Source organism: Spermophilus citellus, assembly GCF_964194105.1.
Source record: "Spermophilus citellus genome assembly, chromosome: 13".
Classification (NCBI taxonomy): Eukaryota; Metazoa; Chordata; class Mammalia; order Rodentia; family Sciuridae; genus Spermophilus; species Spermophilus citellus.
Window position 1 is genome coordinate 45557529 of NC_138193.1, and position 12695 is coordinate 45570223.

The window sequence follows — 12695 nt, forward strand, 5'->3', positions numbered from 1 at the left end:
ATTCTCACAACAAAAGAAGCTCAGGACTGGATGGCCTCATAGTCTTTGTGGCCAGAATTACCCTGATACCAAAACCAGAGAAGCACACAACAAAAAGGAAAATTTAGGACAATATCCCCAATGAACATAGATGGAAAAATTCTCAATAAATATTAGCAAATTTAATTCAACAGAACATCAACAAAAAATCATTCCTCATTATCTAGTTGGATCTATCACAAGGATGCAAGGATGGACCAATTTGGCAAATAGATGAACATAAAGCATCACATCAACAGAATGAAGGATAAAATAACATTATATGAATAATATCAATGAATGCAGAAAATTTATTTGACAAGTTGCAACATTTCTTGATTATTAAAAAAAGGATTAAGTATAGAAAGATCATTCCTCAACACAGTAATAGCTATAGCTACAACAAACATCATATGAATGGGGAAAAAGTTGAAAGCATTTCTTGTAAAATCTGTAACAAGACAAGGATGTCCACTGTAATAGCTCTATTCAACATAGTATTAGGAGCTCTAGCCAGAGCAATTGTGTCAGAGAAAAAAGTAAAAAGTATACATATAGAAAAGAACAAAGACAAATTATTGTAGTTTGCAGATATGATTCTATATATAGACGGACCTAAAAATTCTACCAAATATGTTAAAACTGATAAACACATACATAAGTAGCATTTTTATATAACAACAATGAAATTTCTGAGAAAAAAATTATAAAAGAAATTCCATTTCCAATAGGCACTCACACAAGGCAAAAAGACATAAGACAAAGAAATGTTATCTAGGTATAATTTAATAAAGGAGGTGAGAGGTGTCTGCAATAAAAATTTCAAAATAATGACAAAAGAAATTAAAGAAGACACAAAGACCTGCCATGTTTATAATTTGGAACAATTATTATTGTAAAATATCCATGGTACTCAAAATGGTTTACAAATTTCAGTGTAGTCCCCATGAAAGTACCAATGATATTCCCCACAGAACTAGAAAAAGAATCTTAAAATTTACATGGAAACACAAAATACCCTGAAAAGCCAAAACAATCTTGAATAAAAAGAACAAAACTGGAGGCATAATAGTACCTGATTAGGGTGTTACAGAGCCATGGCACCCCAAAAAGAATGGTAGTGGCTTAAAAGAAGAACTGTAGTACAGAATAGAAGTCCCAGAAATAAATCCATGAATCTACACTCCACTAAGTCTTGACAAACTTTCCAAAAACGTACAATAGAAAAAAATAACCTCTTCAATAAATGGTGCTGGGAATTTGACCCCTATTTCTCACCCTGTCCAAATATCAACTCAAAATGGACCAAAGGGCCTAAAAATAAGACTTGAACCTATAAAGTTACTAGAAAAAAAATCACAGGCCAGTTTAAGACACTAGTGTAAGCAATAACTCTTTAGGATATGACCCCCCAAAGCGCAGAAACAAAAGCAAACACAGACAAATGGGACTATACCAAAGAAAGAATGTTGTGTATATCAAAGAAAATAGTAAACAGGATAGAGAGAAATCCTACAGGACTTGAGAAAATACCAATTATTGACTTGGCAAAGGTTTAATTCTCAGGACATATAAGGAACTCAAACACAACCTAAACACAAGCAATCCAATTAAAGATAAATTATTTGAGTAGAAACTACTCAAAAGAAGACATAAAAATTGTCAAAAAATAAGAGAAACATGCATATTATTATTAGCTATCAGGGAAATGCAAATATAAACCACAATGAGATATCATTATATTCCAGTTAGAATGTTTAGTATCAAACAAATAAAAATAAAACATACTGGTGAGGATGTGGAGTGAAAGAAATTCTCATATGCTATTGGTAGGAATGTAAATCAGGACTGAATTATGGAGAATAGTATGGGGTCTTCAAAAAAAAAAACTAAGCATAGATCTACTATATTATCCACTATCCCATTTCATTATATGAAATGAAATCAGCATACCAAATAGATATCTGCATGCCCATGTTTATTATACCATTATTCACAATAGCTAAGCTATGAAATCAGCCTATATGCCCATTAACAGATTAGTGACAAAGAAAATGGAATATTATTCATCCATAAATGAGAATAAAATTCTGTCATTTTCAGCATAAGAGATAAAAATAGAGGACATGATCTTACATAAAATTTTTCTGACATAGAAAGAAAGACAAGTTCCATATAATCTTTCTTACATGTAGATACTCCAAGAAGTCCACTTGAATTTAGAATAGTGATTACTAAAGTGTGGGAAGGGTATGGAATAGGAAGGTTAGATAATGGATGGTTGGATTTGATCAGTGCAAACTGTATATGTGTGTGCGGAAACCTCAGATTTAACCCTATCACATATGAACACATTTATTAATATAAATTTTAAAAAGAGTATAGTAAAGAAAATCTATGTGAGTATGTCTGATATTTTATTCACTGTATAAACCCATAGTAATAATTTGCTGTGACTCCTAAAACTTTTAAATTAAAGTACATGAAAATAACAGAAGGTATCACAGGAGAGGTCAGACAACTTCCACTGTTGTCTGTTCATATACACTGTTGTCCATTAATATACCCTATTACAATGTATACTAACAAATATACATTGAACTCTTGTATTTGAAAAGTGGACAAATGACCAAGTTATATTAAACTTGAAAATAATATATGTATTTTGAAATATCTATGGAAAGCTTTAAAAGAAAAAAAATGGGATCATATAATTAGGGAAGAAAATTGGACAATTAATTAATAATTAATCTACCCAAAGAAAAGAGAAAATCATGAATATAGAAGATGGGGGACAAATGCCAAAAATTAAGTTGGTAGTAGATATTTAAACCTGACTATATCATTAATTATATCAAAAGCAATAAAGCTAGCTTAAATGCTAAAGATTGTCTGCTTAAAATAGAATCACTGAGAGAAACAGTAAAAGTGATGGACCCACATTACCTTTTTACCCTAGTTTAAAAAACACTTTGATGATTAGATTAAGATGCTATTATTTTAAAACTACAACAAATTTGCATCAAGTAATATGTAGATATTCAGTGGCTATTAGTATTACCATAATGCTGATACTACAAGGATTTTAATTTATGGCAATACTGAATAAATGTCACAATGGGGTTCTATTCAGAGTTTGGAAGATAGTTAACTGTGTATTGCAGATCTGTCATTTTTGTTATCTCTCACATTCGATTCATTATACTTGTATTTTCCACTATATTAGTGTTCCCAGATTGATCAAAATTTTTTTGACCCATGTGCCAACTATCTATAGACAACACGAAATTCTCCATATATCTTTAAAGTGTTTTAAAGATTGTCGCTTTACCAATTTGTTTATAGTTTCCCTTGTAGTCATTTAATAAAACACAGTTCAGTCCACCTGTACTTGCAGATCAGAACATGAGTTATCATTTTTGTATAGTTTCAAAATGCTAGAAAAATATGTGTGTATGTGTGCATACACTAGACATAAAAGTTTCTATCCAGCTATGTATATCACTATGGCTACTTGTCATCTAATCAACATATATATTCTCTTCTGTATATCCATCATATTCATTGAAAACAAATTTGATTTTTCCAATATCAAATATCACATTGTTTTAGTCAGCTTTGGGTTTTCTATGACCAAAAGACCTTAAAAGAACAACATAAAGGAGATAGAGTGTATTTTGGCCTACAGTTTTAGAGGTTGTCCATAATTGGACAACTCCATTGCTCTGGGCACAAGGTAAGGCAGAAAATCAGGCAGAGGCATGTGACAGAGGAAGGCAGCTCAGGACATGACAACCAGGAAACAGAGAAAGAGCTTTGCTCATGGGGGACAAAATATAAACCTCAAAAGCGTATCCTCATTGAGGTACGTCCTCAGTCATTTCTACCTGCCTACAGTTACTGCCCAGTTAATCCACATCAGTGTATTAATCCACTGATTAGGTTACACGTCTCATAATCTATCATTTCACCTTTGAAAATTCTTTCATGTCTTATATATGATTTTTTTTGGGGGGATATCTCATATCTAAACCATAACACTCCCTTTTCCTGTAATTATTTCAATATGTTGGAAGTCACCTAAGAATCTAGTCTCTAAGTTTCTGACCATGCTTAACTTTGTGACCTTAATTCTGTACACATAAAATACTCACAGTTAGTTTTCACCTGGAGTCATTGTGCTTCTAAAGTATCTAAATACAATATTACACTCTCTGTCTCTTGCCTTAAGTAGCCAAACATTCTTACTGACATATCCTACCTCATCTATTGCTTTGCCTGTAGAGTCTAATTATTTTTGTTCCTTTGTTTTCAGTCTTGGGACACTCACAAACTGAGATTTTTTAAAAAAAATATTTATTTAATTTGTTATACAAGACAGAAGAATGAATTTCAATTCATAGTCCACATATAGAGCACAATTTTTCATATCCCTGTTGTTGACAAAGTAGAGTCACACAATTCCTGTCTTCTTACATGTTCTTGGGGTAATGATGTCCATCTCATTCCACCATCTTTCCTACCCCCATGCCCTCTCCCTCCCCTTTGTCCTATCTAACGTTGTTTCTGCATTCCTCCCATGTTCCCCCAATCCCATAGCCCCATTATGGATCAGCATCCACATATCAGAGAAAACATTTAGTCTTTGGTTTATGGGATTGGCTTACTTCACTTGGCATAATTTTCTCCAGCTCCATCCATTTACATGCAAATGCCATGATTTTATTCTCTTGTAATTCTGAGTAATAGTCCATTGTGCATATATACCACAGTTTCTTTATCTATTCATCTACTGAAGGGCATCTAGGTTGGTTCCACAATTTAGCTATTCTGAATTGTGCTGCTATAAATATTGATGTGCCTGCATCACTGTAGAATTCTTAGTTCATCATTTTAAATTCACATTACAAGAAGTCTTAATGCTTAGCACACTTGCAATTCCATTGCTCTTCCCATACTAAACCACAAACTTGGACCAATGTATTCATTTTACCTTATTCCATTTTTTACTTAAATAGCTTAAATATAATTACCTGAACCATTCTTCCCAACTCCCAATTTTCCTAATGGAGGTTTTGTGTTTTTTTTTTTTTTTCTCATTTAACCAAAGATAAAAATAGTTAGATAAGTACTCTCTAAATTATTTATTTATATATAAGTTTAACTGTGAATGTATCTATCTTTATCTCATTTTTTTCTTTTTCTATTATAATAGTACCTTCATTCTATCTGAATTAATTCCCTTATATTGTCCTCTAGTTTCCATATCATTAGACAAAATTCTAGTGTTAACCTTTTGTATCTTCTTAGACTTAGCAGGTTTGCTTCATCTTCTTCCACTATGGATATCAAAAAATTTGTTCACTATCCTCAATGAAAAAAACAAAAATACTTACCCATCTTTAAGGAAAATTTCTTATTTTACCATTGTCTTCATTGAAAAAAGCCCATTAATTTTTGGTACAATAAGACAAGTTTTCTTTATATACCATTACACCACAGAAACTGCTCAAGAAAAAAAAAATCATGAAAGATTATATATAAAATTTTACATATATTTCCATATATATTTATTTATAATTTCATATTTATATAATACTAAGACAATGATTGTGATCTTGGTTACTTGTGAAACACACCGTGATGTAAATGTGCTAGTAGAAGTTTCTTTGGGATCAAGACCTATGGAGCAACAGAAGCAGAATTGGGCAGAGGGAGAACCAGAGCTGTGATGTAGGCTTATTGGAAGTCTCAGCCTACCCTATTGGGAGTACTGACTCCTAGCTGTTGCTTCCAAATTATTTTGAGTTAGGCAAAGTCAACTGGCCTTTGCTTACCAACTCTCATCAGTCATTGCATGTAGACCTGGGGAAGGGATCTTCCGTGGAGGCTTAAAAGTTCATGTCTGACTACCTACAGCAATTCTACCTGCTAGAGAAACAAATTTTTTCACTTTTGAGTGGAACCTAGGTACTGCATCACCAGTGCAAAGTTTACCAGCCTCAGTTTTCCTTTTTACCCTCCAACTACATCTACAATATTCATCGAGATTTACCTATGTTCATATATATTCATATATGAATACATAACCAACATAATTCCATATTATGTACAACCAGAGGAATGGGTAGTTGTATCCCATATATGTGTAATATGTCACAATACTTTCTACTGTCATGTGTGAAAAAGAAGAACAACAACAAAAATGATCTAAATATTGAAAATTGATATTGAGTCATTTCTTCAACTGCATGAAATTTCTGTTTGGTTACCAACTCATTTTCTTTGTGAGATGTACGAAGGGTAATATTATACAAAAAGATCCTTTTTACTAAACACATATGACTATATCCCAAAGCTGTGTTCTGATCATGGTTCCTGAACATAAATCCTTAACTATTTTGACAACTGTAATGGAACTACAGCATAACTCTAAAATTTTCTTCTCTAACTTAGCATATTTCCTTAATTCCCAGGGATATATACCCAATTACTTACTTTACATTTTCATGACTGGTCTTTCAACTTCAACATGTCCAAAACTGAACTCATCAATTTACAATTTAAAAATTCATATTTCCTATATCAAAATTTAAAATTAAATTTAAACATAAAACCAATTATTTATAGGAACAAATAAAAACATATTCCTCAGATCAACTGTCAAAAAGCACATCAAGAGAGAAAACTGTCTGAACAATTAAAAAAATAAAACCAATTTTTTAAGCCTTTCTTCTTTTTCATCAAATATAATTATTAGCATAGGTTTTTCTTTAATTTTATTCATGCCACAAACGTTAACTCTCAAACAAAGTTGTATAAGCTCTAATATTTGAATATTGTATTAAAATATATTTTTTAGTTGCAGATGGACACAATACCTTTATTTTATTATTATTTTTTTAATGTGGTGCTGAAGATCAGACCCAGTGCCTTCCACATATGAGGCAAGCACTCTACCACTGAGCTACATTCCCAGCCCTATGTGAAGATTTTAAAATCTCTACTTAGTATCAATGTGCCATCCCTGACTCATGATTTAGAGTCTGTTGCTTAAGGGTAAAAATATTTACAATTCCTGGCTTAAGAGTTTGCTCAATAAGTAAGCCATTTGTGTGTTCGTATAAACCCATTGTTTTTTTGAAGAATTGTGCTAAAAATATTTTCTAACTTGTCTCTTGATATTTACTCTTTCAATCTAGAGAGCTATCCCTAGAAATAGGAATTATTGACCACATACCTGTTCCTCTTTTAAAGATTTTTCCTCATCATTTATATATTAACATTTAAAAAATCAGTTCCTTCTTTCAACAAACACAACTTTGAGACTCCTACTAAAGAACTGGATTATACATCATGTCTGAAAACTCATACTAGGGCTGGGGTTATAGCTCATGGCAGAGCGCTTGCCTAGCATGCGTGAGACACTGGGTTCTATCCTTAGCACCACATAAAAATAAAATAAAATCATTCTGTCTATCTACAACTACAAAATTTTTTTTAAGAAAGAAAGTCTATAGACTAACAATAGGAAAAATAGACCATATCTTCATTAAAGTAACTTGATTGATAAACAGAAAATATAAATGGGCTTAGAAATATGGAGACAACATCTAAGGGAGCACTAAAAATCATGGTACTGGCCACTGAATAAGATATAGATAGATAGATAGATAGATAGATAGATAGATAGATAGATAGATGATAGATAGATGATAGATAGAATTCAAGCATTTATTTATTTATATATAAAATAAATATATGTATATATTTTAAGAGAATCACATGTTTTACATTTTGTGCTCTAAAAGAAAATTGAATGAGGAAAAAATATGTATGCTCACATCTCAGTAATGAAGATATGTTAAGGTATTACATTGATGTAAACATGATTGATGGTTGATTAGGATACTTCAAGGTTCTTTTTTTTTTTTTTTTTTTTGTATGTGTGTGAAAATCAAAGTAAAATAACAGGAAAATTCCCTTACTGGGATGAAGAAACTTGTCATTATAATTAATGTCAAATGATTATTCACACCTGTCCTCTCTGGTATTTTAGGCTTTGGTAGAATTATTATAATGTAAATAATAACATGCATTATGCTGATAAAATTCTATCAATAGGTTGTATAGGTGATAAATTCATAACCATTAATTGAAATGTGAGTTTTGGAAAAGAAAATCTCACTAATTAGATACATTGTCCAACTTGTAAGATTTATTATTTCATTTTGAATTGACTAACTCTATCAAAAGGCATAGATTTATTTGCTATAATTAGCAGCCAGGTTACTTTCTATTATATGGTAACCCTAAGGAATTTTCAAGGCATGGTGGGATGGATGAATTGATCTACCAAACACAATTACACCTGTTCATTGGGTTTATAAAAGAATGCTAAGAAATTCCAATAAGTAATTTCAGTCTGTTCTAATGAATGGAAACTAAATCTGAAAAGCTGTTGGATTTTGAGACAAGAAAAGAAACAAGCATTTTATTTATTTATTTATTTTGCAAGTTTTTACTTTGATAGTTGTTACACTTATTTAGTGGAAATAACAAAGCACATAACAGTCTGGCATAAAAGAGATTAGAATGTGATTTTTTTTTCCATCTTGCATAATAGCATCATTTAAGCAAGTGCAGTTTTCAGATATTGACCAATTTTTATTCTCCAAGCTTTTAGCATAGTGAAAAAAGAAAACAAGACTTGTGAAACAGCAAATTTTGCACGATGAATTAAAGAGAGACTTACTGATTTTCAGTGATGTGGTCAGAGTCATCCAGCCCAATGTATCTTCTAACGGCAATACAGTATTGAGTAATTTGTCTAGGTCATTATTGGGGGAGTTGATTATCAGGCTTCCACGAACAAGATAAATAATGGCAAGTATTATTGTTTAGTAGCATGAAGAGGTAGAATCACACATATATGTGCATGTGTGCACACACACACACACAGAAAAAATGGAAAGACAGAGAGAGAGATGAATTGAGAAAGAAACCAAAAATGTTTTTACCTAGCTATTTACTTTTTTTTTTTTTTTTTTTTTTTTTGAGCAACACACTACTGCTTTGAAAAGCATTTCATAATAGAAAAGCTGAGCTGAGCTATTTGGTCCAAATAATTTTATAAGAACATTTTGCCTCCGAGAGCACTATATAGTGTGTTGTCCAGATGGTTGTGAATGGGTTATTTGAATTGCAGGCACTAAGGCTGGATTCTCATTTGTTATCTGGATTTGGGAAGAAGTGGTCCCAGTGGCACCATCACACTGAGGTTCTATGTAATAAGATGATTCACAATGCTTGGAAATGAGTCTCTTCCCATGTATCACCATGGGGCAAACTTATAGAATCCACATATATATCATTCCATGAGAGGATAGAGTTCAAGGAATCACACAGGTTGTAGTGGATTTTACAGTTTAGAAGAGGGCCAGAGAAATTGCCAAGAAGGGAATTGAGGAGTAAAGACTGCAGAATTCTGCAGAGCCTGGGATAACTGCAGCCCAAAGAGCATGTGAATAATAGATCTGAAAGTAGCCTAAACACCTATAACTTTCAAGATGGAAAACTTTTGGGTTTGCTTCAAAATATCTACATAATGGCCAGCATCCTAATAATAATTCACTATTTAAACACTTAGTAGTGTTTCTAGCTAGCCCATGAGTATTCTAGCAAATGCCTTCAAACATCAGATAATGTATATGATAGAAAGAAAGCACTGAAGGAGACACAATACTTCTTGGGACTGTTGAAACAAGAATTTCCCAATCCTACCAATGTTTTAAAACACCAGAAGAGCAAAGGGCAATAATCACAAGCAACTACTGTGATTTCTTACCAGCTTTCTAAATCCAAGGACTCAGAACTATCATGATGTAAAATAGTATTCATCCTATGTCAAACTTGACCATTGTAGAATGAATGAGAATTAGGGACTCTCCAAAACCATACTAATACAATGTATCAAAATATTACAACATAAATATATTTCCCCACTTGTACTTTAATTTCCTCTATTTAACTTTACCCAAACTTGATGGAATCCTTAACTGATACCTGTTAGCAAGAAATATAGTTGAATAAAAATGTGCTGACCAGGCATGGTGGTACATGCTTCAAAGCCAGCCTCAGAAACTTAGTGAAGCCCTAAGTAACTCAGTGAGACTCTGTCTCTATATAAAATATAAAAAGGGCTGGGGATGTGGCTCAGTGATTAAGTGCCACAGGGTTCAATCCCTGGTACAAAAAAAAAAAAAATTCTGGAATCACACTTCCTAGGTCTGATTGGTTCTGCTACTCTATGATCCTGGGTAAATTAATACATTTTCTGAGCTCAGGTTTTCTCCACACAGAAAATCTTGAAAATAGCCCCTATATAGTAGAGTTTCTTTATCATTAAAAGCAAATGTTCTTAAAGGTCTCTATTATTACTAATATTATTATTACTATTTAACCTGATAATGCAGAAACACATTATTGTAAAGGAAAATTTCAGGCTCAAAGGTAATTTGGGGGCCTGCCAAGCTGCCGATGCACGCCAGAGGCCATGCCCAGACCCAGGCCTAGGACCTTCCCTGCCGACACATTTGGGATCCCAGGTCCAGATCCAGGCCCAAGACAACCCTGCCAACCTACATGGGAGCCCAGGCCTAGGACTGCCCTTGTGTGGAGTGGACAAACACACTGTGGCTCCCCACTTATCAATGAGTGGCTCCCTCAGCCTGCCTCCATCTTGGGATACTACGGACATCATTGTAGTCCTCCCCAGATACTAGCCTTCACCTTGGGACAACAGATAGGGCCTGGAGGCAGCTGCCTGCTGTAGCATGGCACAAAAAGCCCTGCATCTCTGAATAGGCAGCCCAAAGCCATCATAAAGCTTGTCCTTTTACCCCATGTCTGAATGTGATTGCCTCCATTATGGGACACCCCCACAGCCATCTTGAGTTACCTTTGCTACTGCTGCCACCATCTTTAGTTGCTGTAGCATCTATCTTGTGACACTGGCTGGGGACTGGAAGCCCAACTCCAAAGTTTGAAACTATTGTTACTGTTGTTTACTGGTGAGGAGTCCTTGCTTCCCCGAGTGCTGAATGCTGAAGTATAACATCAGAGAAGCACACCAAGGCAAGGGTAGAGTGGATAGTGGAAGGCTTTATTAAAGGATAGAAAAGACTTCTCCCTAGTGGAAGAAGGGGACCTGAAATGCAGAATCCATGGAAAGAGGAAGTCTTCCCTTTTATATCTGAGGTCTTTATTTAGTCCTCCCACATTCCTGTCCTTTGTTTCTCTTTATCCTGCAGTGATAGAGTGCAGGTGGGAAAGCCAAAAGGTGGGAGATAGGTGGACTGCTGGGGCAGGCAGGAATAATCTGGGCAGGAAGGGCCTGGGGTGATTTGATTAGCAACTCCTTATTTGCTGGGAGCTACTTCATTAACAGTTCTTTAGGATGGATCCTGGGCCTTGGGGACATTAACATTTCAATTTCCCCAGGTATTGTTCTGGTTTTCTGGGCTCAGATCAGACTCCATCTTTTTTATGGTCTCCATTTTCTTTATCATACTGAATATTAGACCCAAATTTACCTAACTACACTAACTATCTTTAAATCTGGCTTCACTAGCTGCCACCAACTAGGGACATAGCAACTTTCATCTAGGGAAAACAGCCAGGACCCAGAGACCATCACCAAGGACCCTGCAGGCTGGCTTATACCAGAGGTATCCCTGTTAGTTGTGCTAATACCCACCATCTTGTTGCAGAGACAGGAGAGTGCCTTGCACGGGGGTTGCCTCTTTCTCTTTTTTTCTCCTTTTAACAGCCAACTTCTTTTGATTCACTTTTCACTCTTCCTATGATGTAACACCTCTATGTTCTCACCTTCTACCTCATAAACATCACACCCTACACTCCTTCCATTTCTTTCTTTGTCCACCAGAAGAAACTTTTACAAACCCACTTTTTCTATTGAAGATATTAATTGAACAAATCATTTCTGTTTATTGTGACAAAACTGTAATCATCTAAACAGAAAGTATTTGGTTTAATGGTATATTGTTGGCATTGGGTACTGTTAAATTTATCACCCCTTTAAAGATGAGACACCAGAAACCTGTAGGATAGAAACTGTAGTGCCTTGGATCTGTTCTGCTAGAGGAGAAGACATATGGAAAGCATGAAAAGACAAGGAAAGAAAGTGCCCCAAATAAACAAACATGCTACAATAATAGAATCTATTGAGAGCACAGTAGATTAAATATCAGAGAAGGAGTTCAGAATGTACATAATCAAAATGATCTGTAAATCAAACAATTGGTCACTCCAACAGAGAGATAAGAAAGCAAATACAGGAAACTATTGATCACTCCAACAAAGAGATAAGAGATCAAAAAATTGGTAGCAAAATATTACTTTAAGAAAGAGAGATTCTATTCTCTATCCTAAATCTGTCTTTATTTTTTAGTGATTTCTTTACAAAAATAAATGACAGCAAAATGCATTACAATTCTTATTACACATATGCAGCACATTTTTTTCATTTCTCTGGTTGTATATAAAGTAGGTTGACACCAATTTGTGTCTTTATGCATGTACTTTGGATAATGGTTACTAGAAGTTGGAGAGCATAGTTGAGATAGGGGAATGAGGAGAGATTTTTAATAGGTAAA